The sequence below is a fragment of the Mustelus asterias genome, chromosome 5 (assembly GCF_964213995.1).
Source record: "Mustelus asterias chromosome 5, sMusAst1.hap1.1, whole genome shotgun sequence".
NCBI classification, from domain to species: domain Eukaryota; kingdom Metazoa; phylum Chordata; class Chondrichthyes; order Carcharhiniformes; family Triakidae; genus Mustelus; species Mustelus asterias.
Window position 1 is genome coordinate 36,343,837 of NC_135805.1, and position 27,587 is coordinate 36,371,423.

The following is a 27,587-nucleotide window of genomic DNA, read 5'->3' on the forward strand; positions in this document are numbered from 1 at the left end:
CCCTTGCCCCCATTGATCCCAATGCAGAGTGGCAGCAGGACACCCCCACCGATCACTCGCTCGGCCCTGCCCCCTAGGCCAGCCCCCCCCAATAGTCCCCGTCCCATGGCACTGCCCGATGCCCGGTGCCAAGGTGCCCCCTGGGCATGGGCACTTTGTCCCTTGGGCAGTGCCAGTGACCACAGGCTGGCACTGCCAGGATGCCCTTGCCTAGGGGGCACAACCCCTCCGCTGCCCGACCCTCTGGGGGGCCCCGATTGCCCTCTTTCACTCAGCGGGGCTGTCTCGCTATTTCCCCGAAAGTGGGGACCTACTGTAAACCCCGCTGGTTTGAAACACTATGGCGGGGTGGGAGGTGCTAGCGGGCCAGAAGAATTCAGTCCTGGGCCCGCTAATCACGTTAAAAACAAATTAAAAATATATTTAAATGATTTACCTGGTCTTCCTGCTAGTTTCGAGCGCAGATCTGACGGCGCCATAAATCCGGTGCTGGGAGATGCTTTCATGGCAGAAACGCACGCGCGAATCCAACGCATGCCCATCCGTGAGATTCGCCCACCCCGCTGCGCTAGGAAATTAGCACGGTGAGGTGGGAGAGTCACCCCCATGGTATCCCTTTGACCTCCTTGCTTGTGAACTTTTCATGCAGCCTTGTCGGGGTCCAGCTGCCCTTCCCTCTGTCTTCCCTCAGCCTTCAATTGTTTGTCTTCTTCATCCACCTCCTTGCCCCTTTGCCTGCCATTGCACGTCCTCTCCTTTCTCCGCCTTCCTTGCACCTCCCTCCTTCCACATTGCCCCCCTTGTCTTTATTTGACAATCCCCGCTAGCCTCACCACTGGTCTAATGGTGGTGGCTACATGAGTCCTGCTCTCCAGAGAGACACTGGTTTTTAGTTTCCAGATACTAAATTAAAACGTACGAATACTTGTAAGCATGCTACACATAAAGTTTAATAATAATATGATGCAGATTTAAATAGTAGTTTCACAGATTTAGAACAAATAACAAATATATAAAATAATATTAATCTTCAATTATTAAAAAAATTACATTTTAAATGAGCCAGTAACAATAGAATTAACTGCTTAAAATAAATAGCAAAAATCTTTTTTTGAAAATCAACATATATTTTATAACAGCAGCGAAATCCTCTGTTTTCAACGCAAAACTGCTATTTCCAAGTTGGACCTCAATAGGTGTTCTCAGTCTGACCACGTCATAAGGGGGTGCGGTTAGGACACTCTTATGTCATGCTGGGCCCTGCGGAGATGGCTCGGCTGAAGGCCAAAGGCTGTTGCTCCCATCAGGAGTTTGGGTGCTATTTTTAAGCTCAGGTAAGTGAGTGAAAAATTCAATTATTTCTGGCGGCCCACAGCTTTCCACCACCGATTGGAAGTTATGGGCATTATTGCAAAACTGTAGAGTGCTTTGGTCTGATCCAAGCCTGAAAAAAAGAAGAAGCGGGCATTCCTCTCGTTGGCAATCTAGAAACCTTCAATGCAATTACCAAGGACTGGATACAGTATGTGGAACGGTCGCTGTAATTTTTCAGTGATGGAATAGAGGGGATAGCGGGGGAGGGTAAGAAGAAAGTCATTTTACTTACCACATGTGAGATCCATACATATAACTCAACCCAAAGTTTAACATCCTTGGATGCTCCCAACACAAAGACATTTGCAGAGCTCATTGAGTTAGCAAAGGGGCATTACCACCCTGAAGCCTCGGTGACACTGCAAAGATATAAGTTTAACTCAACGGGGAGGGGGCCCTGGGGGAGGTCATTGCAGGCTTTGTAAGAGATTGAAGCAGGTTAGAGTATTGCAACTTCGTGTCCACTTACTTGACATGTTAAGAGATCAATTGGTATGCAGCTAAAGCAACGAGAAGACTTGGGCACCATCAGTCCCATACAATTTGCAGACTGGGCAGCACCCATTGTGCCAATAGTTAAACCAGACAAGACCATCCATACCTGTGGGAACTATAAGCTGATGGTAAACCAGGCTACTAAACTGAATAGGTACCTCATCCCCAAAGTAGAAGATCTGTATTGTTATAATCCAGGTCAGAAACTCCGCGGTGTTTTATGAAGTCAGCCTAAGCCATAAATTTTGAACTTTGAATTTTGGCACGGGTAAGCATCAGATATTTCACTCCAGGTATGATTCAAATAACCCAAGAGGGAGCTTTTATCAAACAAAGTTTATTTAAGAAGACAGCCAACATATAGAAAGAAAATTAGCAATAACTTTTACCAATTACAAACAAGAAAAAAAACCATGATATTGTATAAACCTCAACAGCTCAATGCACTGTTCCAACACAACAAACCTAACAAACATACACCCGCCCCAGGTTTAGCACAGAAAATAAGAATGCTCACGTGGTTTAACAGCTCTGCAACACTTGCTGTCACTTAGTCTTTTGGTTGGAGAATTGAAATTCTGGCTTCTCCGTTCTAGAAATTCCAGCACCTTGAGGTAGAGATAGAGCCACTGCTGGTCTCTAGCCAGAAAACCACCAACAGCAAAATATTTCCTCCAGGAAGGCAAGAAAAACTGCAAATAACTTGCCAGCAGAATTTTCAATCCTGGGGGAGAGACAAAACACTGCATCCAGTCTGGGGTCCAAACACCTTCTAACTAGCCAGCTGGCAAAGCTGCAAGTAAAAGAACACTTGAGAGAGGAAAAAAAACTATCCCACCTGAAATGTCAATCCATCTTCCCACACGACTTCAAAAAGGGTCGTTAAACTCCCAGAGAGTGCATTAGGCCCAGATTAAAAATAAACAAAAAAAACATTTAAATCATTTAAGCAGCAATAAAAGATGCCACTATAGACATGGTGCCAATAACAAAAACAAAAAAGGAAGCTTGCTTCCAAACTGCAGAGAACTTGAATAAAAATACATTCCTTAAAGGCACAGTAGTGTCACAGTATGCAAAGTTGGTTGGAAGTCTTGTACCAAGTTGGACATGAGCCACACTTAGCAACAGCTAGAGCTGGACAATGCATCAAGTGCTTATGTCACTGTAAATACACATAAAGGATTGTATCAATATACATGTCTACCCTTTGGAGTTTAGTCAGCTTGCGCCATCTTTCAGCAAACTATGGATAGTTTGCTGCAGAGGTTGCCCAGAGTTGCCATATATTTGGATGACATCCTAATAGTAAAGTTTATTGAGGAGGAACATTTAGCAAATTTGGACAAAGTTTTAAAAAGATTCCAGCAAACAGGCGTGCGATTAAAAAGAGAAAAGTGCATTTTGCGAGCAGGTGAGGAAGCTTATTTTGGTTATCAGGTTGATGCTCAAGGGTTACACCCAACCAAGGACAAAGTGAAAGCGATTAAAGAGACACCAGCCCCAAAGAACATCTCAGAACTCAGATCCTCCCTTGGGATGTTAACCATTATGGGAGGTTTAACCCAAATTTATCAATGTTGCTAGCGTTGTTACATGTGTTGCTAAAGAAGGGTCAACGTTGGCACTGGAGAACTCTATGAAAAGAGGTTTTTAATCAAGTTAACTCAGAACTTCAATCTTTAAGCTTATTTGTGCATTTTGACCCCTTACATGTGATACATCACCACATGGAGTTCGGGTTGTGTTATCCCACACAATGGAAGACAGGCCTGAGAGAGCCACACGATATATATCAAGTACACTATCTGATGAGCAAAGAGGGCACACTCAGATAAAAAAAAGAGGGCCTAGCTGTTATCTTTGGTGTCAAGAAGTTGCACCAATACATTTACGGGAGACATCTTACCATCATAACAGACCATCAGCTGATTCTAGGGCTTTTCACGGAGGACAAGGCTAATCCACCAAGTGCATCTGCACAAATACAGTGTTGGGCACTTTTCTTGTCGGCTTATGAATATATCTTTGGACTTCACACAGGGTTTCACATAGTCAATGCAGATGCCCTAAGTCATCTACTCTAACCCAAAAGCACACAGCCACCTAGAATCCAACAAGAGATTAGAATGGCTTTAAACCTTTTGGACTCTTTACTGGTAACAGCACAACAATTTAAGTACTGGACTAACAGAGACCCATTGTTATCAAAGATTGAGCATATGATACTGCATGGACGGCTCAATGAGAGTGCTTCAGAGGGAATGAAGCCTTATCAGCTCAGGAAACATGAACTCAATTGCGAGGATCGGGTCAACCTTTGGCGAATGAGAATGGTTGTCCCCATACCAAGAAAAAAGTTATTGTTTGAGGAATTGCATAGTTCCCATCTGGGTGTGTCACAGATGAAAATGCTAGCAAGAAGCTATATTTGTTGGCCTCTCATTGATGCTGAGATAGAAGGTGTTGTCAGACAATGTGACCAGTGGTAGTTCCAGCATAAGCTATCAGCTATAGTCCTCCTACACCTGTGGGAATTGCCAGGTCTGCCATGGGAGCTGATGTGGATTACATCAGTCCATTTATGGGCACGATGTTCCTCTTGTTAGTGGACGCCCATTCGAAATGGATGGAGGTATTCTAAATAAGGTCCGCAACTTCACACACCACACTTTAGAAATTATGCCAGTCTTTCACCATCTGTGGTGTACCAGACAATGGGATGGCATCCACAAGTGCTGAGTTTCAGAAGTTCATGGCCTTCATTGAAATAAAACACATCCTTATGACACCTTATAGTCCTTTGTCAAATGGGCTTGCTGAGTGCCCAGTCAAACATGGAATCATAGAAACCCTACAGTGCAGAAGGAGGCCATTCGGCCCATCGAGTCTGCACCGACCACAATCCCACCCAGGCCCTACCCGCTAGTCCCTTTTTTTTTTACCCGCTAATCCCTCTAACCTACGTATCCCAGGACTCTAAGGGGCAATTTTTAACCTGGCCAATCAACCTAACCCGCACATCTTTGGACTGTGGGAGGAAACCGGAGCACCCGGAGGAAACCCACGCAGACACGAGGAGAATGTGCAAACTCCACACAGACAGTTTCCCGAGCCGGGAATCGAACCCGGGACCCTGGAGCTGTGAAGCAGCAGTGCTAACCACTGTGCTACCGTGCCGCCCCGGAAACATTGGATATTAATATTTTGCGTGTTTTGACGCTAAGGTGAAAATGAAAGAAAAGGGCAATCCCATTATTTGCATTTAATTATAATACTTCCAACCATTTTTGGATAAGAAAGAAAGACTTGCATTTATATGGCACCTGTCGCGACTGTAGGCTTTTCTAAAGCACTTTAAATGCCATGAAGTACTTCTGAATTGTTCCCACTGTCGCAATGCAATCGGCATAGCAAACAAGTTGCACACAGCAAACTCCCATAGACAGAAATTAGATAAATGACCAAATGAAAGCAAATGACTGCAGATGCTGGGATCGAAACAAAAACAGAAAATGCTGGAAAATCTCAGTAAGTCTGGCGGCATCGGTGGAGGAAGAATAGAGCCGACGTTTCGAGCCTGGATGACCCCTCATCAGAGCTGAAGAGAACTGGAAATAGGATGAGATTTATACTGTTGCGGGGGAGGGGATGGCTCAGTAGGGGCTGAATAAAGGGCCAGTAATAGGTGGAAGAAAGGTGAGATTGACAAAGATGTAATGGACAAAAAGATAAAGGGAATGTGCCCATCTTTCAATTAGGCATGTTACAACCCTCCGGAATTAACATCACCTTTGAATGGTCCGCCATTCCCATGGCAGGCGAGACGGGAGAATTTGAGTTCAGACCGTGAACTCTCTCCTCCACCTTCACCATAATTTTTTATTTCTATCGATTATACTCATATCTTCCATTGTTCATTTTTCCATCCCCTTTTTTTAATCCTGCTTTCCATCTTTTTTCCCCCTTACCACTGTGCACCCCCACCCCATCGGTTATGTGTTTCCTTTGTCACACTGCTTACCTTCGTTCTGCCATGAACACATTCTGATCTCATAATGTGCCGCTATCTGCACACTTCTTAGCTGTGATCACCACCATTTATATTCCCTTTCTCTTTTTGTCCATGACACCTTTGTCGACCTCTCTCTCGCCTTCACCTATCGCTGTCCTCAATCCACCCCCTACTGCTTCACCCCCTCCCCAGCAGGATAGATTTAATCCTAATTCCAATTCTCTTCAGCTCTGATGAAGAGACATCCAGATCTGAAACGTTGGCTCTATTCTCTCTCCACAGATGCTGTCAGACCTGCTGAGATTTTCTAACATTTTCTGTTTTTGTAAATGACCAGATAACCTGTTTAGGAGATATTAGCTAAAAGAGCAAAATACTGAGCAGGCCAAAAAGGAGAAAGTTCAAAGATTATATGAAATCCCATGCTGTTCTTTGAAGTAGTACCATGCAATCTTTTACACCCATCTTAAATGGTCTGCAGTTCCTTGCTTACTCTCTTCCTCCTTTCTTAAATAATGGGGGCACATACGCCACTTTCCAGGGTCAAGAGAATTTTGTAAGGGGACCACCAATGCATCTACTATTTGCAGATCATCAGGTCTATCTACTTCAAATCCCTTTCTTTCATTAATGTTAATTTTGCAGTTCCATCTTTACACTAGTTCATCCTCCATTATTTTTGGAAAGTTTTCAGTATTTTCCTCTGTGAAGCCAGACACAAAGTATCATGTTGAGGTTTATCTGCCATTTCCCTATTCCCCATTATAAATTCTCCTGAAACCAAAAGAGAAAACGCTGGAAAATCTCAGCAGGTCTGGCTGCATCTGTAAGGAGAGAAAAGAGCTGACATTTCGAGTCCAGATGACCCTTTGTCAAAGCTGTCAAAGCTAAATTCTCCTGACTCTGACTGTAATAGAGCCATATTTGCTTTTGCTAAGCTTTTCCTTTTTACATACTTATAAAAGATTTTACAGCCCTTTTTTTTCTCGCTAGTTTACTTTTATTGGGCGAGATTGTCTGGCTTTCAGCCACATGTTCCTTGGTGCAGGAGGCCAGCTTTCTGCTACAGTAATTTACACCTACTGAGGGCAATTATTCTTGGCTAATTGACAGGTAATCGGCAGTTCAGGCAGCTCCTTGTTAAACAGGGCTATTCAACTGACAACATTTGAAAATATGAATCCAACTGTTCATCTAAATTTAAAGTTAGACATATTTGCCAGAAATTCCCACCTGAACATCACTAGTGGGGGAAATGCTAGAGTCTATTATAAAGGATGCGATAACTAGACATTGAGAAAATATCAATGGGATTAGACAAAGTCAACATGGATTTATGGAAGGCAACTCATATTTGACAAACTTGCTGGAGTTTTCTGAGGACATAACTAGTAGAGCAGATAAGGAATTATCGGTGGGTATGAACATAGAACAGTACAGCACAGAACAGGCCCTTCGACCCACGATGTTGTGCCGAGCTTTGTCTGAAACCCAGATCAAGCTATTTCCTCCCTATCATCCCAAAGTCCCGATGTATTTGAATTTTCAAAAAGCTTTTAATAAAAGCCGCAGAGGTTAGCATGCAAAATTAAAGCACAAAGGATTGGGGCTTAATACAATGGTGTGGATTGAGAATTGGCTAGCAGATAGGTAACAGATGGCGGGATCTTCCATGTGACACACCGTGTCTGTGGTAGTGATGGAGAATGTTTGTCATTGGTCCGTGGTGGATCTTCTGTCAATGGTGTTTTCTGTTGAATGTACCCCTTGCTGATGGGAAACCCATGGTGGGGGTTGTGGGGGGAGGTGGGGTGCAGGTCAGCAGGAAGATCCCACTAGCCTGAACTGCTGGAAAATTCCGACCAGAGAGTAGGAATAAATGAGCCTTTTTCAGAGTGGCAGGCAGTTACTAGTGAGGTGTCTTAGGGATCAGTGCTTGGGCCTCAGATATTCGCAATAAATATCAACGATTTGGATGAGGGAACCAAATGTAATACTTCCAAGTTTGCTGAAGAGGCTACACCAGGTGGGGAAGTGAATGCTGGGGAGAATGTAAAGAGGCTTCAAGGTGATTCAGAGAAGTTGAATAAGTGGGCAAATACATGGCAGATGCAGTTCTAAGTGAATAACAGTGTGGCTATCCACTTTGGTAGGAAAAACAGAATGACAGAGTATTATTTAAATGGTGTTAGATTAGGAAATGTTAATCTACAAAGGGACCTGGGTGTCTTGTAGCCCAATCACTGAAAGCAAGATGTAAATACAGCAAACAGTTAGGAAAACAACTCCAGTATGACATTCATCTTCAGCATGCGTGTTGGGTTAACACTCCAGTACTGCGACACTATCAGAGGTGCCATCATTTGGATGTGACTTTAAACTGAGCCTCACCTGAACTCTCAGGCGGATGTAAACAATCCCATAGAAGAATTTCTAAGAGGAGTAGGGGAGTTATCCCAGGTATCCAGACCAATATTTGTGCCTCAATCAAACCTAGGACAGATGATCACATTGCAGTGTATGTGAGCTTGCTGTGCACAAATTGGCTGCTAGGGGATGGCAGTGTGGCATAGTGGTTAGCACTGCTGCCTCACAGCACCAGGGACCCGGGTTCTAACCCCACCTTGGGTTGCTGTCAGTGTGGAGTTTGCAAGTTCTCCCCATGTCTGTGAGGGTTTCCTCCGGGTGCTCTGGTTTCCTCCCACAGTCCAAAAATGTGCAGGTTAGGTGGATTGCCCACGCTAAATTGCCCATTAGTGTCCCAAGATGTGTAGGTTAGGAGGATTAGTGGGGTAAATCTGTGGAGATACAGGGATAGGCCTGGATGGGATGCTCTGACAGAGAAGTCGGTGCAGATTCGATAGGCCAAATGGCCTCCTTCTGTACTGAGGAATTTGAATGCTAAGGTCTCCTATATTACGGCAGTGTTTCACAGGCTGTAAAGCACTTTGGGATATTTCAAAGAGTTTAGAAATCTCACTGCAGAAACAAAGTGAAAGTAAAATTCCCGTTGAACTCTGAGAAATTGATAAATAAAGCTCAGGAACACTAACTCATTAAGCTGCGGAACAAATGGGATCCAATATATCGACTTGGTTTAAAACCAATCACCTATCTGTTGAGTATTGCTTTAATCCATTTTGCGATGGGTATGTTTCTATCTATTTACGGTAATCTGTAAGATTTGTCACTTTTCATTCTGGACGTTAGAACAAACCCTTCAGTAAGCAAATGTGTTTTTTTACACTACCACAAGGCATTAATTTTGATTGTCTTATTTCCTGACATTGAGTTAGCTTCATTGAATGTGCTGTGTCACAGATCCCTTTGATGCTCTTGCTGGGTTTGTGGACAGCACTGTAATTTATAGACACGGAAATAAAAGCAGTTTAGTAGACGTTATGACAAGGATTAGGAACGTGGAAATAGCTACTGAGCAGAAAAATGTAGTAGGCTGTATTTTTCAGAATATGGCTTTGATTCTAATAATAATGGAAATAACTCAGATTAGTATGCATGACATTTTGAGAATGGATTATTTTATAAAAGTTGTAATAGATCTATGATGTAGCATTTGTATGTAATCTTGTCAGACAATGTGGCTAACAAAAAGTTATTAAGCAAATATGGAAATTCAATTAACCCATGTTTCTTCTCTCTTGCTCCTTCATTCTTCATTATAATTAAAATTTACATTCATTTTGTAAGCTTCCATTTGAGGGAGGGTAAAGCCCAAATCAACGCCATTTATTATTTTTTCTTTACAGATACTGTATTTGCAGAGTTTTCTGATTTTATTTCAGATTTCTATTGCTTGCAGTTTCCCATTACACTTGCTGATGGCTAAGTAATACTTTCCCAGTCTAAAAGCACAGCACCTCGCTAACTCACTGCAGAATGGGCCACTCATCTGATGAAGGAGTATCGCTCCGAAAGCTCATGATTCCAAATAAACCTATTGGACTTTAACCTGGTATTGTGAGACTTCTTACTGTACATTAACACTGCAATGAAGTTACTGTGGAAAACCCCCCAGTCACCACACTCTGTTCGGGTACACTGAATGAGAATTTAGCATGGCCAATGCACCTAACCAACACGTCTTTTGGACTGTGGGAGGAAACCAGAGCACCCAAAGGAAACTCATGCAGACACGGGGAGAACGTGCAGACTCCGCACAGTGACCCAATCCGGGAATCAAACCCAGGTCCCTGGCACTCTGAGGTAACAGTGTTAACCACTGTGCCACCGTGCTGCCCAAGTCCCCCTCCAAGTCAGACACCACAAGTTAAAGTGGAGCAAAGCGAGGCATATCCCACAAAGCGGGGTATTAAAGGAATGCTGCTGGTGAAAGATGGCATAGTCAACTTAATTTAAGGCACAGAGAGGTCAAGGATAAGGATGGTTACAGAGAATGCCATTTATTATTTTGATTGGGGCTGGTTCAATGTTGCAAGTTGTACTCTTGTTGTAATTAGAATGCTTTCCTTCATCTGGGAGTCTCTGTGGCATCGAGTTACACCCAGAGTGATGTGACAGGGAAGGGCAGGTCAAGGGATTCTGATCTGTGTCTTTTAGCTCTGCCACTTGAATTCTATTTTTTAAGTTTATTTATTAGTGTCATAAGTAGGCTTACATTAACACTGCAATGAAATTACTGTGAAAATCCCCGAGTCTCCACACTCTGGCGACTGTTTGGGTACACTGAGGGAGAATTTAGCATGGCTAATGCACCTAACCAGCATGTCTTCTGGATTATGGGAGCAAACCGGAGCAAATGGAGGAAACCCACGCAAACACGGGGAGAACATACAAACTCAGCCTGGATTCTTAACCTGGCGCTGGGAGGCAGCAGTGCTAACCACTGTGCCACTGTGCCGCCCTTGAAAGAAATTCAGCAAATGTCAGGAGTGGGATTCAACCCCACGCCTCCAGAGGAGACTGCGACTTGAACTTAGACCTCTCGGCATACTGACTGAGAAAGAAGGGGCTTTGCATTGGCTGGGAATTGAGCCCAGGCTTCCCATGTGGCAGGCAAGAATTCTACCACTGAACCATCAATACACACAGCATCCTTGCAGCACAGAATTCTCAATGAAAGCTTGCAATTGTAACATACATAAATGAGTGTCAGTGATGTGAATCAAGGGAGAGATAAAGAATGTTCATCTTTCATCATTGCAGGTTATTCCAAAGTGCTTTAAATGAAATGAGTTTTTAAAAAAATGCTACCATTGTAATGTAGGAAAGGTGGTCACCAATTTGTGTACAGCAAGATCCCACATGCAAAAGTGAAATAACGGGCAGGATTTTCCGCACAACCTGTTGTGTGCTTCGCGGAGGAGACAGTGGCCCACCATTGGCCGGAGGTGGGATCTTCTTGTCCAGCTGTTGTAGCCGGGTTTCCCATTGAATGCACCCCTCACCATCTGAAAACCCATGGCAGGTGTGTGCCAGCACGTGCTGGGCAGCACGGTGGCACAGTGGTTAGCACTGCTGCCTTACAGCACCAGGAACCTGGGTTCAATTCCCGGCTTGGGTCACTGTCTGTGTGCGGAGTTGTACATTCTCCCCGTGTCTGCGTGGGTTTCCTCCGGGTGCTCCGGTTTCTTCCCACAGTCCAAAAGACGTGCTGGTTAGGTGCATTGACCATGCTAAATTCTCCCTCAGTGTAACCCGAACAGGCACCGGAGTGTGGCGACTAGGGGATTTTCACAGTAACTTCATTGCATTGTTAATGTAAGCCTACTTGTTGACTCTAATGAATAAACTTTAAATCGGCGAGAGTAGCATGAACGGCTGCAAAATTCCGACCAATGACCAGACAATCTTTTGTTAGTGATGTTTGCTGGAGGGATGAGAGAGCAGAAAGAATTCCTCGGCTTTTCCGCTCACCTTATAGGGAAGTCAGGGCCTCACTATTCCATTGAATCTGAAAGGCGGATATGAATGTTTTATGTACTTAGATTAAATTCGGTTTACTTGGAACAGGTTAATGCTTTTTTCTTAAAATAATGGAGAGATGAACTTAGTTCAGGTGTACAATAAACATTACCAGATGTATTTTTGACCTATAAAGAGGGAGAACATGAATATAGAGATAAACACAAATCAATATGAGACTCCAGTCTTCGAATCCTCAATTCGTATTAAACTCATGTCCAGGTCTTCTGTGGTTGAAAATTTAATTAAAACTTCTGGTGGTGCTGTGGGTTTAAATATTATTTTCTCTCCAGCAAACACTCAGTCAATTTACCTGGTACATTTGCACTTCTAATACCATTTAAGGGGAAATGTTAGTCTGTAGATTTTGAAGGCAAAGGACCTTTTTTGCATATAAACCTTTGAACAGACCATTTCTTCAGGAGTGCTGGCATGAAGGAGGAATATTGCATCTGATGTCACTTTGTACGGACCACAACGTAACTTCTGTGGGTAAATCATTCTCTCCCGTGTGCAATCTGTACTGTGTACAGTTTGCAATGATCTTCAGCAATATTGGTTCCTGTCACGCTTTGTTTGTCACGCTACATTTTCATTCCATATCTCTGGCCAGTTTTCTCTTTAATTCTGCTAAGCTAAATGAGAAGTCTGGTTGCCCCTTATCTACTTTCATTTATGTTACCTGTCCAACACGACATGTGGCAAGACATTGAACTGTTGACCCCATCAAAGAGGAAAAAGCCCTGATCTAAGAGTGATGCTGCGAAAAAAAAGGATCCATTCAGCAATGGAGAAGGACAAAATAAATAAATGATAGCAAATGCTGAAAATCTCAAATCAAATCAAGAAAATGCTAGAAACACATAGTAGGCTTGACAGCAGCTCTAGTTAAAAAAAAAAGGCTAACTTTCTTTGCCAAATTTCTCTGCCCCAGTGACTTGATTGAATGATTCTTACCCTTGCTCTCCCTTCCTGATCACCCGACCCTACCACAATGGCAAGTCTACAGCTCTGGTTGCATCCACTGCTCCATATTTTGGTTTAATCCATTTTTTGTTATTTGTTCATGGGATGTGGGTGTCACTGGCTGGGCCAGCATTTATTGCCCATCCCTAATTGCCCTTGAACTGAGAGCCAGGCCATTTCAGAGGGCAGTTAAGAGTTAACCACATTGCTGTGGGTCCGGGGTCACATGTAGGCCAGAATGTGGCATGAATCCAAAAGGTTGGTTTGCAGGTGCAGCAGGTAATTAAGAAGGCAAATGGAATTTTGTCCTTCATTGCTAGAGGGGTGGAGTTTAAAAACAGCGAGGTTATGTTGCAGCTGAATAAGGTGCTGGTGAGGTCACACCAGAAGTACTGTGTTCAGTTTTGGTCTCCTTACTTGAGAAAGGATGTACTGGCACTGGAGGGGGTGCAGAGGAGATTCACTAGGTTGATTCCGGAGTTGAGAGGGTTGGCTTATGAGGAGAGACTCAGTAGGCTGGAGCTATACTCATTGGAATTCAGAAGAATGAGGGGAGATCTAACATGAATGGATAGGGTGGAGGCGGAGAGATTCTTTCCACTTAGTAAGGAAGTTAAAACTAGAGGACACAGCCTCAAAATAAAGGGGGGTCGGTTTAGGACAGAGTTGAGGAGGAACTTCTTCTCCCAGAGGGTGGTGAATCTCTGGAATTCTCTGCCCACTGAGGTGGTGGAGGCTACCTCGCTGAATATGTTTAAAGCGCGGATGGATGGATTCCTGATCGGTAAGGGAATTAAGGGTTATGGGGATCAGGCGGGTAAGTGGTACTGATCCACGTCAGATCAGCCATGATCTTATTGAATGGCGGGGCAGGCTCGAGGGGCTAGATGGCCTACTCCTGCTCCTATTTCTTATGTTCTTATGAAGGGAATTGATAAGATAGAAGCAGGGAAGTTGTTTCCACTGGCAGATGAAACTAGAACTAGGGGGCATGGCCTGAAAATGAGGGGGAGCAGATTTAGGACTGAGTTGAAGAAGAACTTCTTCACACAAAGGGTTGTGAATCTGTGGAATTCCCCGCCCAGTGAAGCAGTTGAGGCTACCTCATTGAATGTTTTTAAGGCAAGGATAGATACATTTTTGAACAGTAAAGGAATTAAGGGCTACGGTGAGTGGGCAGGCAAGTGGAGTTGAGTCCACAAAAAGATCAGCTATGATCTTATTGAATGGCAGACTCGAGGGGCCAGATGGCCTATTCCTGCTCCTAGTTCTTACATTAGACCAAGCCAACACTATTGTTTTTTAGGGAAGGAAATCTTAGTGAACCAGATGGGTTTTTACAAAAATTGAGAATAGTTTCATGGTCATCAGTCGACTTTGAATTCCGGATTTATTTTTATTGAATTCAAATTTCACCATCTGCCGTGGTAGGATTCGAACCCAAGTCCCTAGAGCATTACCCTGGCTCTCTAGATTACTAATCCAGTGACAGTACCACTGTTCCACTCCCACCTCTCTTGCACCATCCACTTACCACCGATAATCATACACTTGTGGCCCTCCAGCCTGCAAATCTCTCCCTGTATAATTTTTTTTGCCATCTTTTTCATTCCAAAAATTCATCTTTACTCCTTGACTGGGATTTTAGCCTCCAATCCTTTCTTTCTGTTTTCTCTATTCTCCTCGTTCAGCAGCCGCTGGTTACTACTAGGGGCCAGATGAATATGAGATAGTTAGCAAACAAAAGGTAGCAGTCATTTGAGACCTCTGAGGGTCAGTGTCCCTGCCATTTTGCGAATTGCCCCCCATGCCTAATGAAGGGCTTTCGCTCAGGGCTATAAGCCATGGCCAACAGCACGGAACCAGCAAATCTTTGATAGGAACGACAACAGATACTTACAGAAAGAGGATCCTTCAGAAAGAGGACTTGTAAGAACACATGAGGAAGATAATGGGAAATCACCTTATATTTTTCTCCCTCTAGTCATATTGATCATTGAAATTGAAAGTGGGAGGCTCCTACAGCAATGTGAAGAGGAAATTGCAAGTCACAAGGCTGGAGGAAGGCCCAGAAGACCTGTCCACTACTAAACCAATGAAGTAGTAGAAATTCAGGACAAACGGTAGGGGAATCAAGATAAGTACATGAGGGAGAAAGAATCAGTTGGATTTCCTGATAGAGTTTAATGAATAAGAGTAGAAGGAGGATAATGAGGAGGATAAGCAGTGGCGTAGAGCAGATGGGCTGAACGATCTGTTTTTCTGCTATATGTTCTATGTAATTCTATGCAAACTACAGATGTCTCTCATTCCATAAAATGCATTTGATACCATTATCATAGAATCCTTACAGTGCAGAAGGTGGTTTCCCATTATCTTCCTCATGTGTTCTTACGAGTCCTCTTTCTGAAGGATTCTCTGCCTGTAAGTATCTGTTGTCTTTCCCATCAAAAATCTGCTGGTTCCGTGCTGTTGGCCATGGCTCATAACCCTGAGCGAGAGCCCTTCATTAGGCGTGGGGGACAATTCATAAAATGGCAGGGACAATCACCCTCAGAGGTCTCAAATGACCCTGCTACTTGTTTTTTGCTAACTATCTGATATCCATCACGTCTGCACTGACTCTCCGACAGTGCATTTTACCCAGACCCTATCCCCGTAACCCCACATATTTACCCCGTCCATCTTGGGACACTGAGGGGAAAGTTAGCATGACCAATCCACCTAGCCTGCACACCTTTTGGACTGTGGGAAGAAACCAGGGTGCTCGGAGGAAACACACGCAGATACGGGGAGAACGTGCAAACTCCACACAGACAGTCGGCCAAGGCCGGAATTGAATCCTGGACGCTGACGCTGTGGTGCTTCTTTTAGTAGTGAATCCTACAGATACATACATTGGTAACTTCCTCAGAGTTTCTTTTGCTCTGTTGCTGTATCGTTCGCCCATCCACCTCTCACCCTCACCAACCCAGTAAGTTGCTTCTGAGGAAAGACTCTTCACAGGACTGACTAACAAAGGAATTTGATTTGATTTATTGTTGTCACATGTATTGGTATGCAGTGAAAAGTATTGTTTCTTGCGCACTGTACAGACAAAGCATACCGTTCATAGAGTACATAGGGGAGACGGAAAAGACAGAGTGCAGAATATAGTGTTACAGTCATAGTTAGGGTGTAGAGAAAGACCAACTTAATATAAGGTCCATTTAAAAGTCTGATGGTCGCAGGGAAGAAGCTGTTCTTCAGTTGGTTGGTTTGTGATCTCAGACTTTTGTATCCTTTTTCTGATGGAAGAAGGTGGAAAAGAGAATGTCCGGGGTATGTGGGGTCCTTAATTATGGGAAAACAGGAATTAAAAGGCAAGAGTCAGGTGTATCACAAAGAAGCAGCTAAAGGGAATAATATGTGAACAGTGTTGTCATGTTGTAGAAGAATGAAACATGTTGAACATGCTGGATGATATACAAAGGTCACAGCTGTCAAACCAATGAATAAAGCAGCTGCAAAACAGAATGCAACAAAGGGCAGTGTGGCTGGGTGAAGTCAGCATAGACATGGAAGAACTGGGTAAAGTTTCTAAAGATTAATGTTTCTGGCAGAAAACTACAGCGAAACCAGGAAAAATCAGATAATGTTCACACATTTTGTATGGTTGGAGAGGTTCAGAAGAGAGATACGAGATATCTCAGGAGAAATAGGGATGTTTGATGCTTGGGAAACTGCAATTAGAAGCTACATAGGGAAGATGAGAAAGACCAAGGTTAGAATGGGAGGCAGCACTATCAGCATGCTGGGGATTACCATTGATCAACAATTGAACTGAATTAGCCATATAAATACTGTGGCTACCAGAACAGATCAAAGGCTAGGGATCCTGCGGAGATTAACTCACTTCCTGACTCCCAAGAGCCTGCCCACCATCTGTCAGGAGTGTGATGGAATACTCTCCACTTGTCTGGATGGGTGCAGCTCCAACAATACTCAAGAAGCTCAACACCACCCAAGGCAAAGCAGCCCGCTTGTTTGGCACCCGTTCCACCAACATTAACTCCCTCCATCATCGATGCACATTGGCAGCTGTGTGTACCATCTACAAATGCACTGCAGGGACTCACCAAGGCTCCTTCAACAGCACCTTCCAAACCCACGACCATTACCATCTGGAAGGACAAGTGCAGCAGGTGTCTGGGAACAGCACCACCTCCAAGTCACTTTCACCCTGACTTGGAAATTAATCACGGTTTCTTCACTGTGTCTGGGTCAAAATTTTGGAACTCCCTGCCTAACAGCACTGTGGTGCCTAACAGCAATGGTACTGACACCACTTGGATTGCAGTCGTTCAAGAAGGCAGATTACCACCACTTTCTCCAGGGCAAGTAAGGATGCACAATTAATGCTGCGAAGCCACATTCCATAAATTATTTAAAAAATATTTCCAACATTTTCTGTGCTCATCCTGCAAATTCTCCACCCTAACGTGAACATCATCCCAGAAAGAACAGGAGGTTAATCATATCTTTGACTGCATGTGACTTTCTGTACTCAAACATACACACCCACCTGTGCGCACATACATTCCCATGAATGTTGAACCATGAAACTGATAAATTCAGTGATATTTTATTGTTCAGATGATTTTTTTAACCTTGGCAGTGGATGAAACCTTCATGCTGCATTCCAGAAGCTTTTGCAAAATAGATCTATTTGTGAAATGTTTGGATGGTGGGTCCCTCTGCTGCATTCAGGGTGCCCAAGAAGGAGGGACAGCCCCCCCACCTCCCCCACCAGCACCACCCTCCCCACCAGACACCCCCCCCCCCCCCCCCCCCACTCCCCACCCACCAGGCTGCAGAGGTTTGCCTGCATGGGTGTGAACTTTCCGGCTGTTCATGCTGGCAGGATCTTCCAGTCCTGCTGATGGATTTCACGGTGGCAAAGGGTGCATTCGAGAGGAAACCCCATTGACAATGGCGGATGGCGGGATCAGATGATTCCCCTCCACCGGCTGATGGCAGGCCGCCTGTCTCCTGCCGCGATGAAACGTGCAGCGGGTTGTGCGATAAATCCCACTCATGGTATGCCCCCCTGCCTGACCCCCCCGCCCCCCCCCATGCCCCCCACAGCCCCCCATCCCGCCACTTACCAGTGATAGAATATCACTGGCTCTTAAAAGGCTTTTGGGGAAATAAGAGTGTCGTGGTAATATCGTTGGACTAGTAATCCAGAGGGACCAGGGCGATTCTCTAGGTGTATGGGTTCAAATCCCACCATGGTGGCTGGTGGAATTTAGATTAAATTAATAAATCTGGAATATGAATCTAGTCTCAGTAATGGTGATTGTGGAAACTATCACTGCTTGTCATGAAAACCCATCTGCTTCACTAATGTCCTTTACAGAAGGGAATCAAAGTGAGACCTATGTGTGACTCCAGACACATGCAATGTGGTTAACTCTTAACCTAGCCTCAGACTTGAGTGGCTAATAAGCCACTCAGTCCGAGGGCAACAAATGTTGGCCTTGCCATCGATATCCCCCACATCTCATGAAAGAATAAAAATTCAAATTCAAAAATTTGAAGGCTGATGTATTCAGTGGACTTAATTTAATTCTTGGCTTCTCGCTTTGCAGGAAAACATCTTACATTTATATAGAGCCTTTCATAACTTCAGCGATCCCAAAATATTTTGTAGGAGTGAAGTATTTTTGAATTGAGTGTGGGGATTTTCTCCAGATTGGGAGGGTGTAGAAATGTCTGAAATGCAGGTTTTCTATGAATACTGTCCAGAATACTGACCAGAAGGGTAATCATGGGGGGGCTGTTATTTCCCACAATCTGGAAGAGTTTGTGTTAGGTCTCATTGAGGATGGGGAACAGCAGTCCAAGCAATGAGTGTGCTGTATGCCAGTTCCCCATCCTCAAAGAGACCTAACACAACTCTTCCAGATTGTGGGAAATAACAGCTCCCCATGATTACCCTTCTGGTTCGAAGCCCAGCTTTTAAAAAATAATTTAAGTTATGAGGCTGCCTCAGTGATGTCAGTAATTAAGAGACAGCCGTTTCATTTTGCCACAATAGTGCGCATGTGGTCAGCGACTCTGCAAACAGCTTTTCAGATAGGCAATAGAGTAATCAAACAGCTTGATTCAGCATCTGTGGCAGCGTTTGCCCTTCTTTGAGACCCCCAGTTCTATATTTTCACCATGAAAAGCGAAGGCTAAATAGGAGCTGGCTGTTCAGTTGTCATGATATTGAAGTTTCAATTCTCCCTTGCAATAATAGGGCAAAGAGTTTATTGCAAATAAAACTGCCCAACAACTTGACTCAGAAAGACAGATTGCTGCAAATTTAAATGCCTGGTGAGAAGGTTTAAGCAATGAGGTCAATGGGCCCGAGACTATTTATTTTCACGCTGACTCCACAACAGAATTCCTGATCCGCCCCTCTGGCAAGAGAAGCTACACATCAGGAGTGCAAACAGCTAATCTATCTTTGCAATGAGAGATCACTGCCAAAGCAAGAAAAAAAACCTTTGTCCCTACACAGCCAAGGCATATTCATACAACACCAGGCGCCAATGGTGGAGGAGGGGGTTTGGCGGTATAGGTGGGGGGGGGGGGGGGGGGGGTGGAATATGTTTGATGTTACACGTATTCATGGGATTGTAACAGTGCTTTGGAAGGAAATTTAAGTCTCCTGATTGTGATATTGGCCGGAATTTTATCGTCCCACCCGACATGGGAATTGGAAACTGTAAAATCCCCTCCTGAGGTCAACAGACCTTCCCATGATCCACCCCTCGCCCGCTCCGATTCCTGTGGCCGGTGGGGCAGTAAAATTCCAGCCAATGAGTTCTCAAAGATATTTTTGGCTTGCTTATGCCAATAGTTCTTCCCAAACCTAAATGCACAAAAGTTAAGGCTAGGAATTGCGGTTAGCAATAACAGCAGGCAAATGCTTCAAATATGAAATTTCGCGAATCATTATTTTAAAAGAGGTAGTACACCGCTTAATACCTGTTTTAAAAGGGTCTTTTGGATGAGATTTTAAAGTTTATTTATTCGTGTCACAAGTAGGCTTGCATTAACACTGCAGTGAAGTTACTGTGAAAATCCTCTAATTGCCACACTCCAGTGCCTGTTCGGGTACACTGAGGGAGAATTTAGAATGGCCACTGCACCTAACCAGCACGTCTTTCGGACTGTGGGAAGAAACTGGAGCACGCAAAGGAAATTCACGCAGACCCCGCATGGACAGTAACCCAAGCTGGGAATCGAGCCTGGCTCCCTGGCGCTGTGAGGCTGCTGTGCTAACCACTGTGCCACCATGCCACCCCGGTGGCTTAGCTTCTCTCAGGCGGATGGAAAAGATCACACAATGCTATTTTGAGGAAAAATAGTGGCGATATTCCTGACATCCTGGTCAGCATCAATCAACATTACAAACTCAGTTTATCTGATCATTATCACATCACTGTTTGTGGAAGCTTGCTCTGTGGACATTGGTTGTCAAGGTTGCTGGATTACAATGGCGATTACACTTCAAAAATAGCTCCTGGTCTGTTAAGTGTTTTGGGACATCCCCTGTGTCTTGTAAATGCAGGTCTTTTTTTGTTTCTTGCTTTTTAATAGAGAATATGGATAAATTGCTTGTTGATGTAGTAATTAAATTGCCCAGTAGCAAAATCATTTTATTCACCAAGGCTTGCTTGACTGCAGAAGCCCTCTGTATTACATGTCACTTATTATCTGAATACATTCTGGGCAGGATTTTTCCAACCCGCTATGCTGGTCGAGTAGCAATTTCTCGTCTCTCCCGATCTTGCTGACTCCGTACTGCCTGATTTAAATATTAATAACATGCTATGCATACATGCATTAACGAGCCCGGGTTGCAGTATTCCGACCTTCCGACCTTGCTGGTGGAGGTTCTCACCAATAATATTGATTTGGTTGTAATGTAATTTTTAGCACCATTGAGACTGTTCAGTAAGTGTTGTCGAATTGCGGAATCACATCTAATCCATAAAATCCCTACAGTGAAGAAGGAGGCCATTCAGCCCATCATGTCTACACTTTGACAGAGCATTTAACCCAAGACCACCCCTCGGCCCTATCCCCATCACCCCACATACTTAACCCACTAACCTGCCTAATTTACACACCTTGCAACACTAAGGGGCAATTTAGCATGGCCAATCCACCTAACCTGCACATCTTTGGACTGTGGGAGGAACCCAGAGGAAATTCACACAGACACAGGAAGAACATGCAAACTCCACACAGACAGTCACCCAAGGCTAGAATCAAACCTGGGTCCCTGGTACTGTGACGCAGCAGTGCTAACCATTGTACGACCGTTCTGCCCATTAAATAATGGTGCCCAATAGGGGGCTCAAGCTCACGGCCCTGAGGTTAAGGGTCTCATGCTCCACCAATGAAGCTAGCTGAGCAGATAGTAAGCTAGCCAGGCAAATAAATATTGGACACTATGGACGGAATTTTACGAGAAAAATTCTAAGCGTCCAGTAGCATGAAAATGGGAGAGTTGCAGAACCGTTTTTTGGGTGAGTTTTTACTCCCAATTTTGCGCGCATAGTGCATGAAAAAACAGGCCAGACTGTTTACAACTACTGGAGGCAGTGGACGTGGTTTAGTTTGCCAGCCAGCAGCAGAGGGAGCTATTGCAAATGTGCAGACCTCTATGTCTGCACATACGCAATTTCAACAGAAGAGGCCGAACAGAGAAAGAGAGAGAGAGAGAACTGTCAGGCTCTGCGGCTGCAGCCAGCCTGAAAACAGCCCCCACCCACATTGTGAAGACCCGTGGCTGATCGTGAGTACCACTGCGCACAAACATATCCCCCCCGCCGTCCCGTCCTTCCCCACCCCCCCGCCACCAAGATGATAGTTCCCACCCCACCGATCACAGACAGAGTGACAGCAGACACCCCTCCCTCCATAACGATTGCAATGCAGAGTAGCAGTGGCCCCCTCCCCACCCCCACCGATCTGATGCAGAGCTGCTGCGGACCCCCCTCTATCCCCCCATACCGATCACAATGCACAGTGACAGCAGGGCCCCCTCCCTCCCCCACCAATCACAGGCAGAGCAGCAGTGCCCCCCTGCCTACCAATCAGATGCAGAGCAGCAGCAGGTCCCCCCTCCCACCCCCCCTCCACCAATTGCGATGCAGAGTGGCAGTGGACACCCCCTCCCTCTCTGATCGGGCCACCCTGACTTGGCCCTGCTCCCTCCAGGCCCCTCCCCCCAAGGACCTGCCCCCTCATAGCCCCCATTTCAGGCAGTGCCCAGGTGCCCAATGGGCATTACTAGGGTGCCAGGCTGGCAATGCCAAGGTGCCAGGCTGGCACTGCCAGGTTGGCACTGCCAAAGGGGCACTCCCTTGCCCACAGCCACCCTGGGAGCCTCAATGGCCTCCCATTCTACCAGTGAGGGCAGCATGACTGTCCCCATTGATGGGGAGCAGTTGTTTTCCTCACCAGAGCGAACCTCTCCCGGCAAGGCCATAAAGGCAAGTGAGCCTGGATGATTGAGTGCCGGGCTCACTAAACAGATGCAATTTCACATTTAAATATATTTAAATAAATTATTCAGCCTCTTGTCGGAAATTGGCGAGAGGCTGACATTGCCGGAAATCTGGATCTGGTAAGATCACGAGAGATGAGAAATTGGGCATGTTCCTGATTTCTCAGATCTCACGTGATTTTACCAGCTTGCTCCACCCATCGATGGGTGGGTCGAACTGGTAAATGTCTGCCCTATGTGCTCAGAACTACACTATTACACTAACAACCAATTTAAGATTGTCAGTCGGGCTCACAGCGTGGTCCACTTACATGTGCCAGAAGCTGCATATATTCTCACATAGGGCCCTGCCATTTGCAAACAGAAAGAACTGTCCACGCTCTGCTTCTTTGCAATGTCAAAGGTGCTATATAAATGCAGGTGGTTGTCTGAACAACAGAAAAGAGAATTCCAAGCAAATGTGTCAACACATTCATTACTAACACTACACAAGCCAATTTTAATTAAAAGTTTAAACAACAGCAACCTATAGTACCAAACAATAATCATTTGAGATGTCAAGGCTCTGTCTGTCATATGTTGCACCTTCAATAACACTTAACAGCTCTGTATAGAAAATCAGAGAGATTAATTCAATTTGACTGGTGATGCATGAAACTTTGTCCTGGAGTGTAAGTTGATAGAATATATCCCTAATTCCCTCCACCTAATTCATTCAATATCTACAATTTAGTACTTCAATAAATTATAGGCATATTTCACAATTTTTCATGTTCCCTCAGTAATTGGGAATAAACTTCAAAGTTCTATCAGTTGTAGCAATATTCCTTCTGCTCATTCACTTCCCTCTCCAGATTAAGTAAGTTAGAGAGACAGCACAATATACAGTTTTCCCATAGAAAGGGTGCGCTCTATGAATTCAAAGACCTTCTGTACCCAATTTAGAATGAAATATTGGTGACAGAAATAATTTATTGCACATCACACAATTGCATGCATTATTGTGCCATACCTAACACTGGAATGTTTTACTCTGTTAAATTTACTATTTATGAGCTATAAGGAGAGGCTGGACAAACGAGGAATGTTTTCTCCGGAGCGGCGGAGGCTGAGGGGAGACTTGATAGAAGTCTATAAAATCATGAGAGGCATAGATAGGGTTGACAGTCAGAATCTTTTTCCCAGAGTTGAAATATCTAATACACTTAAGGTGAGAAGGGGAAAGTTCAAAGGAGATGTGAGGGGCAAGTTTTTTACACAGAGAGTGGTATGTGTCTGGGACCTGCTGCCAGGGGTGGTGGTGGTGGAGGCAGATATGCTAGGGGCATTTAAGGGGCGTTTAGATAAGCACATGAATATGCAAGGAATAGAGGGATATGGACCAAGGGCAGGCAGAAGGGATTAGTTTAATTTGGCGTCATGTTCGGCACAGCATCATGGGCCAAAGAGCCTGTTCCTGTGCTGTAGTGTTCTATGTTCTATTTAAGTTGCTGTTGTTGTTGCTACCCTGCCTGCACATAGAAAGGTTTGGATTAAAGCCATTACTTGTAGTCTGAAATGTAAAATAAGTGTGTATCACATCATGTACGAACAAAAGGAGCCCTTCAGTCTTGCATTCTGACATTATCTCCGTCATGTACCATTTAATATCAAACTAGTTGATGACTAGGTTGATGTCAAGAGACGAAGAATATAGAAGTTGAAAATTAATAGTGAAATTACATGAACGATAGGCAAAGCCATAGCTGGGGTGGTGTGTACAGTTTTGGACTTATCATTCTAGGATGGACGTTGAGGTAATAAATGAATGAAGAGTATAGTTTCACAGGGATGCTGCCTGATTTGAGGAAATATAAATATGTAGTAAGATTTGAAAAAAAAAATCTACTTTCATTAAAACAGCAGGGATTATGGGTTGATTTGATAGAGGCCTTTAAAGTGATGAAGGAATGGGACAGAGAAATGTTAGATAAATACAGGCTATGATTCAGGAGATATATAAGTTTAAATTTAAGACATCTGGGAGCTAGAGGAGGAACATTTTCACACAAAAGGGCTGTGAGATTGTCGAATGCCTCACAAGACTTAGTGAGGCATTCGACACTTAGGGCGGCACGGTAGCACAGTGGTTAGCACTGCTGCTTCACAGCTCCAGGGTCCCGGGTTCGATTCCCGGCTCGGGTCACTGTCTGTGTGGAGTTTGCACATTCTCCTCGTGTCTGCGTGGGTTTCCTCCAGGTGCTCCGGTTTCCTCCCACAGTCCAAAGATGTGCGGGTTAGGTTGATTGGCCAGGTCAAAATTTGCCCCTTAGAGTCCTGAGATGCGTAGGTTAGCGGGATTAGCGGGTAAATATGTGGGGGTAGGGCCTGGGTGGGATTGTGGTCGGTGCAGACTCGATGGGCCGAATGGCCTCCTTCTGCACTGTAGGGTTTCTATGATTGAGGCAGAGACCAGGTCAACATTTAAGGATAAACCGCGGGGTATCTAGAAACAGATCAAGCTCTCAGGATGACTCTTACTGCTCACGTGGAAGATAAACGATGACTGACTGGGCCTGATGTGTGTTTTCTATGTTATAATTTCCAAGTGAGTCCTTGGTGATACGCTCAATGACAGCAAGAGGGGCTGAGTATCTGTACTTAATAATTGACCACTAGATGATGCTGTTGGGCAAATTTTTGAGTGCACCCATCTGTGAAAGAGAGTTAAAACCTATGAAATAGTTATGACAGTAGCAGTGTGCTGTTACTATATCTGTCCACATTAAACATTCCATGGCATGCCTAGAGGTGCTCTTTTGGTTTACTGCTATGTACTTTAAATCAATAGTGCTTTATTACTGCCTGGATTAATTCAGAATGGAGACAATTTAGTGTTAATCTCGCCTTCCTTCTGCTTTCTTTTATTACCGCTAAATAAATTATTTTAGTTGCCCAAGTTCATGATTTAAAAAAAACTCCCCATTTTATGTTATGCCTTGTTTGCACTAAAATCAACAGTGACATTCCCTCATTTCTTTCTTGGTCTGTGAGACGAACACTTCACTGTTCATCCACATCACTGTTAATTCACTCAAGAACAGCTTCTTCCCTGCAATCATCAGACTTTTGAATGGACCCATCATATATTAAGTTGATCTTTATCTACACACTAGCTACGACTGTAACACTAAATCCTGCACCCTTTCCTTTCCTTCTTCCCTATGTACTCTATGAATGGTATGTTTTGATTGTATAGCACGCAAGAAACAGTACTTTGTACTGAATCCCAATACATGTGACAATAAGTTTAAGTTCATTCATTAGTGTCACAAGAAGGCTTACATTAACACTGCAGTGAAGTTACTGTGAAAACCCCTTAGTCGCCACACTTTCGGCTACACTCAGGGAGAATTTAGCATGGCCCGTGCACCTAACCAGCACTTCCTTCGGACTGTGGGAGGAAACTTGGAGCACCCGGAGGAAATCCACGCAGACATGAGGAGAACGTGCAGACTCCGCTAAGACAGTGACCCGAGCCGGGAATCGAGCCCAGGTCCCTGGCGCTGTGAGGCAGCAGTGCTAACAACTGTGCCACTCTGCTGCCTCATAATTAATCAAATCAAATTACAGTGAGCTGGCTGAGAAAGACACTTCAATCATAGTAGTACGTATTGCACGTCTTACTGAAAATCCATGCTGAAAGCGTGCTTCTGATAAGTGAAGGTAATGATGTTGTAGAGAGATTGTCATTAGGTTTTGTTTGTAACCTACAATAAAGTTTGCAACTCAAGTGCGCATTAAATATTCAGCTTCTTTGTGTCTTTAAAACTGGCTGGAGCAGTGGATAAAGTCTGCAAAATGCAAAAAAACACATCTTACATAATGTGAAAAGTTTTCAGCTAAAGCTAAAAGCAAAAATCCATGTAGTGGAATTACGCTGCTGAGCCTGATTGATGCTAGAAATGTTGACTTGCTCAAAAAGCATCACAAAGCATCTCCATCAGGGTTGAGTAGAAGGAGTCCCCTTCAGTTTATTCATCTCATTTGAACGTTAATCTAACTGAGCTAAAAATTAGATGACGTTGCCCCTGTTTTATGGGAGTAAAACGCACAAGTGAGGATCCAAAGTGCTGGGCAGCAGTCTGTGTTAGTTTAATGCTGGTTTGGGCTATCTGTCATATAAATGAAGACTTCTCTTTATGTATCCAGGGCACCTTTCTGAATTTGATTAAACTTGACCACAGCAGACATGGTCATTTTTTTTCAGGGACTTTGCAACTAAACCATTTCCCCATCAGTGTGTCTAGCTGGCTCATAAAATAACCCAGCTTCCTAACCTCAACCACTGATCAGCTTTTACAGATGCACCATAGAAAGCATTCTTTCTGGTTGTATCACAGCTTGGCATGGCTCCTGCTCTGCCCAACACCGCAAGAAACTACAAAGTGTCGTGAACAAAGCCCAGTCCATCATGCAAACCAGCCTCCCATCCATTGACCCAGTCTACACTTCCCACTGCCTCAGAAAAGCAGCCAGTATAATCAAGGACCCCACGCACTCTGGACATTCTCTCTTCCACCTTCTTCCATTGGGAAAAAGATGCAAAAGTCTGAGGTCACGTACCAACCGACTCAAGAACAGTTTCTTCCCTGCTGCCGTCAGACTTTTGAATGGACCTGCCTCGCACTAAGTTGATCTTTCTCAACACCCTAGCTATGACTGTAACACTACATTTTGCACTGTCTTGTTTCCTTCTCTACGAATGGTATGCTTTGTCTGTATTGCATGCAAGAAACAATACTTTTCACTGTATACTAATACATGTGATTAATAATAAATCAAAATCAAACTGTTTCTGGTAACTGGATCCAGCTGTTGATCATCTTCTGCATCAAAATAATACTTCCAGACATTTGACTATTTACTCTTTGCAACAATGAACCTGTACACTGATGTATACCCTGGACTATTAGGCATATTACAAACTTCTGGGCTCAACATTGAGTTCAAAAACTTTAGATTGAACTTTCTTTTCCATCTTGGCCCCCTTTTTCCTATTTCTTTTGTTTGTCCCAACGCAAATTAAAAATGCAACTCCCCCACAGAGCAATCTGTCACTTATTCTTCAGTTTTGCTTTCACTGTATACTGACCTTTGTTCTCCTAATAACACAATCTGATATCTTACCTTCATGCCACAATCAGCACCTTCTTTAGTCCTTAATGCAACCATTAACGCTCCCCTTAGTCTTGTGTCCAT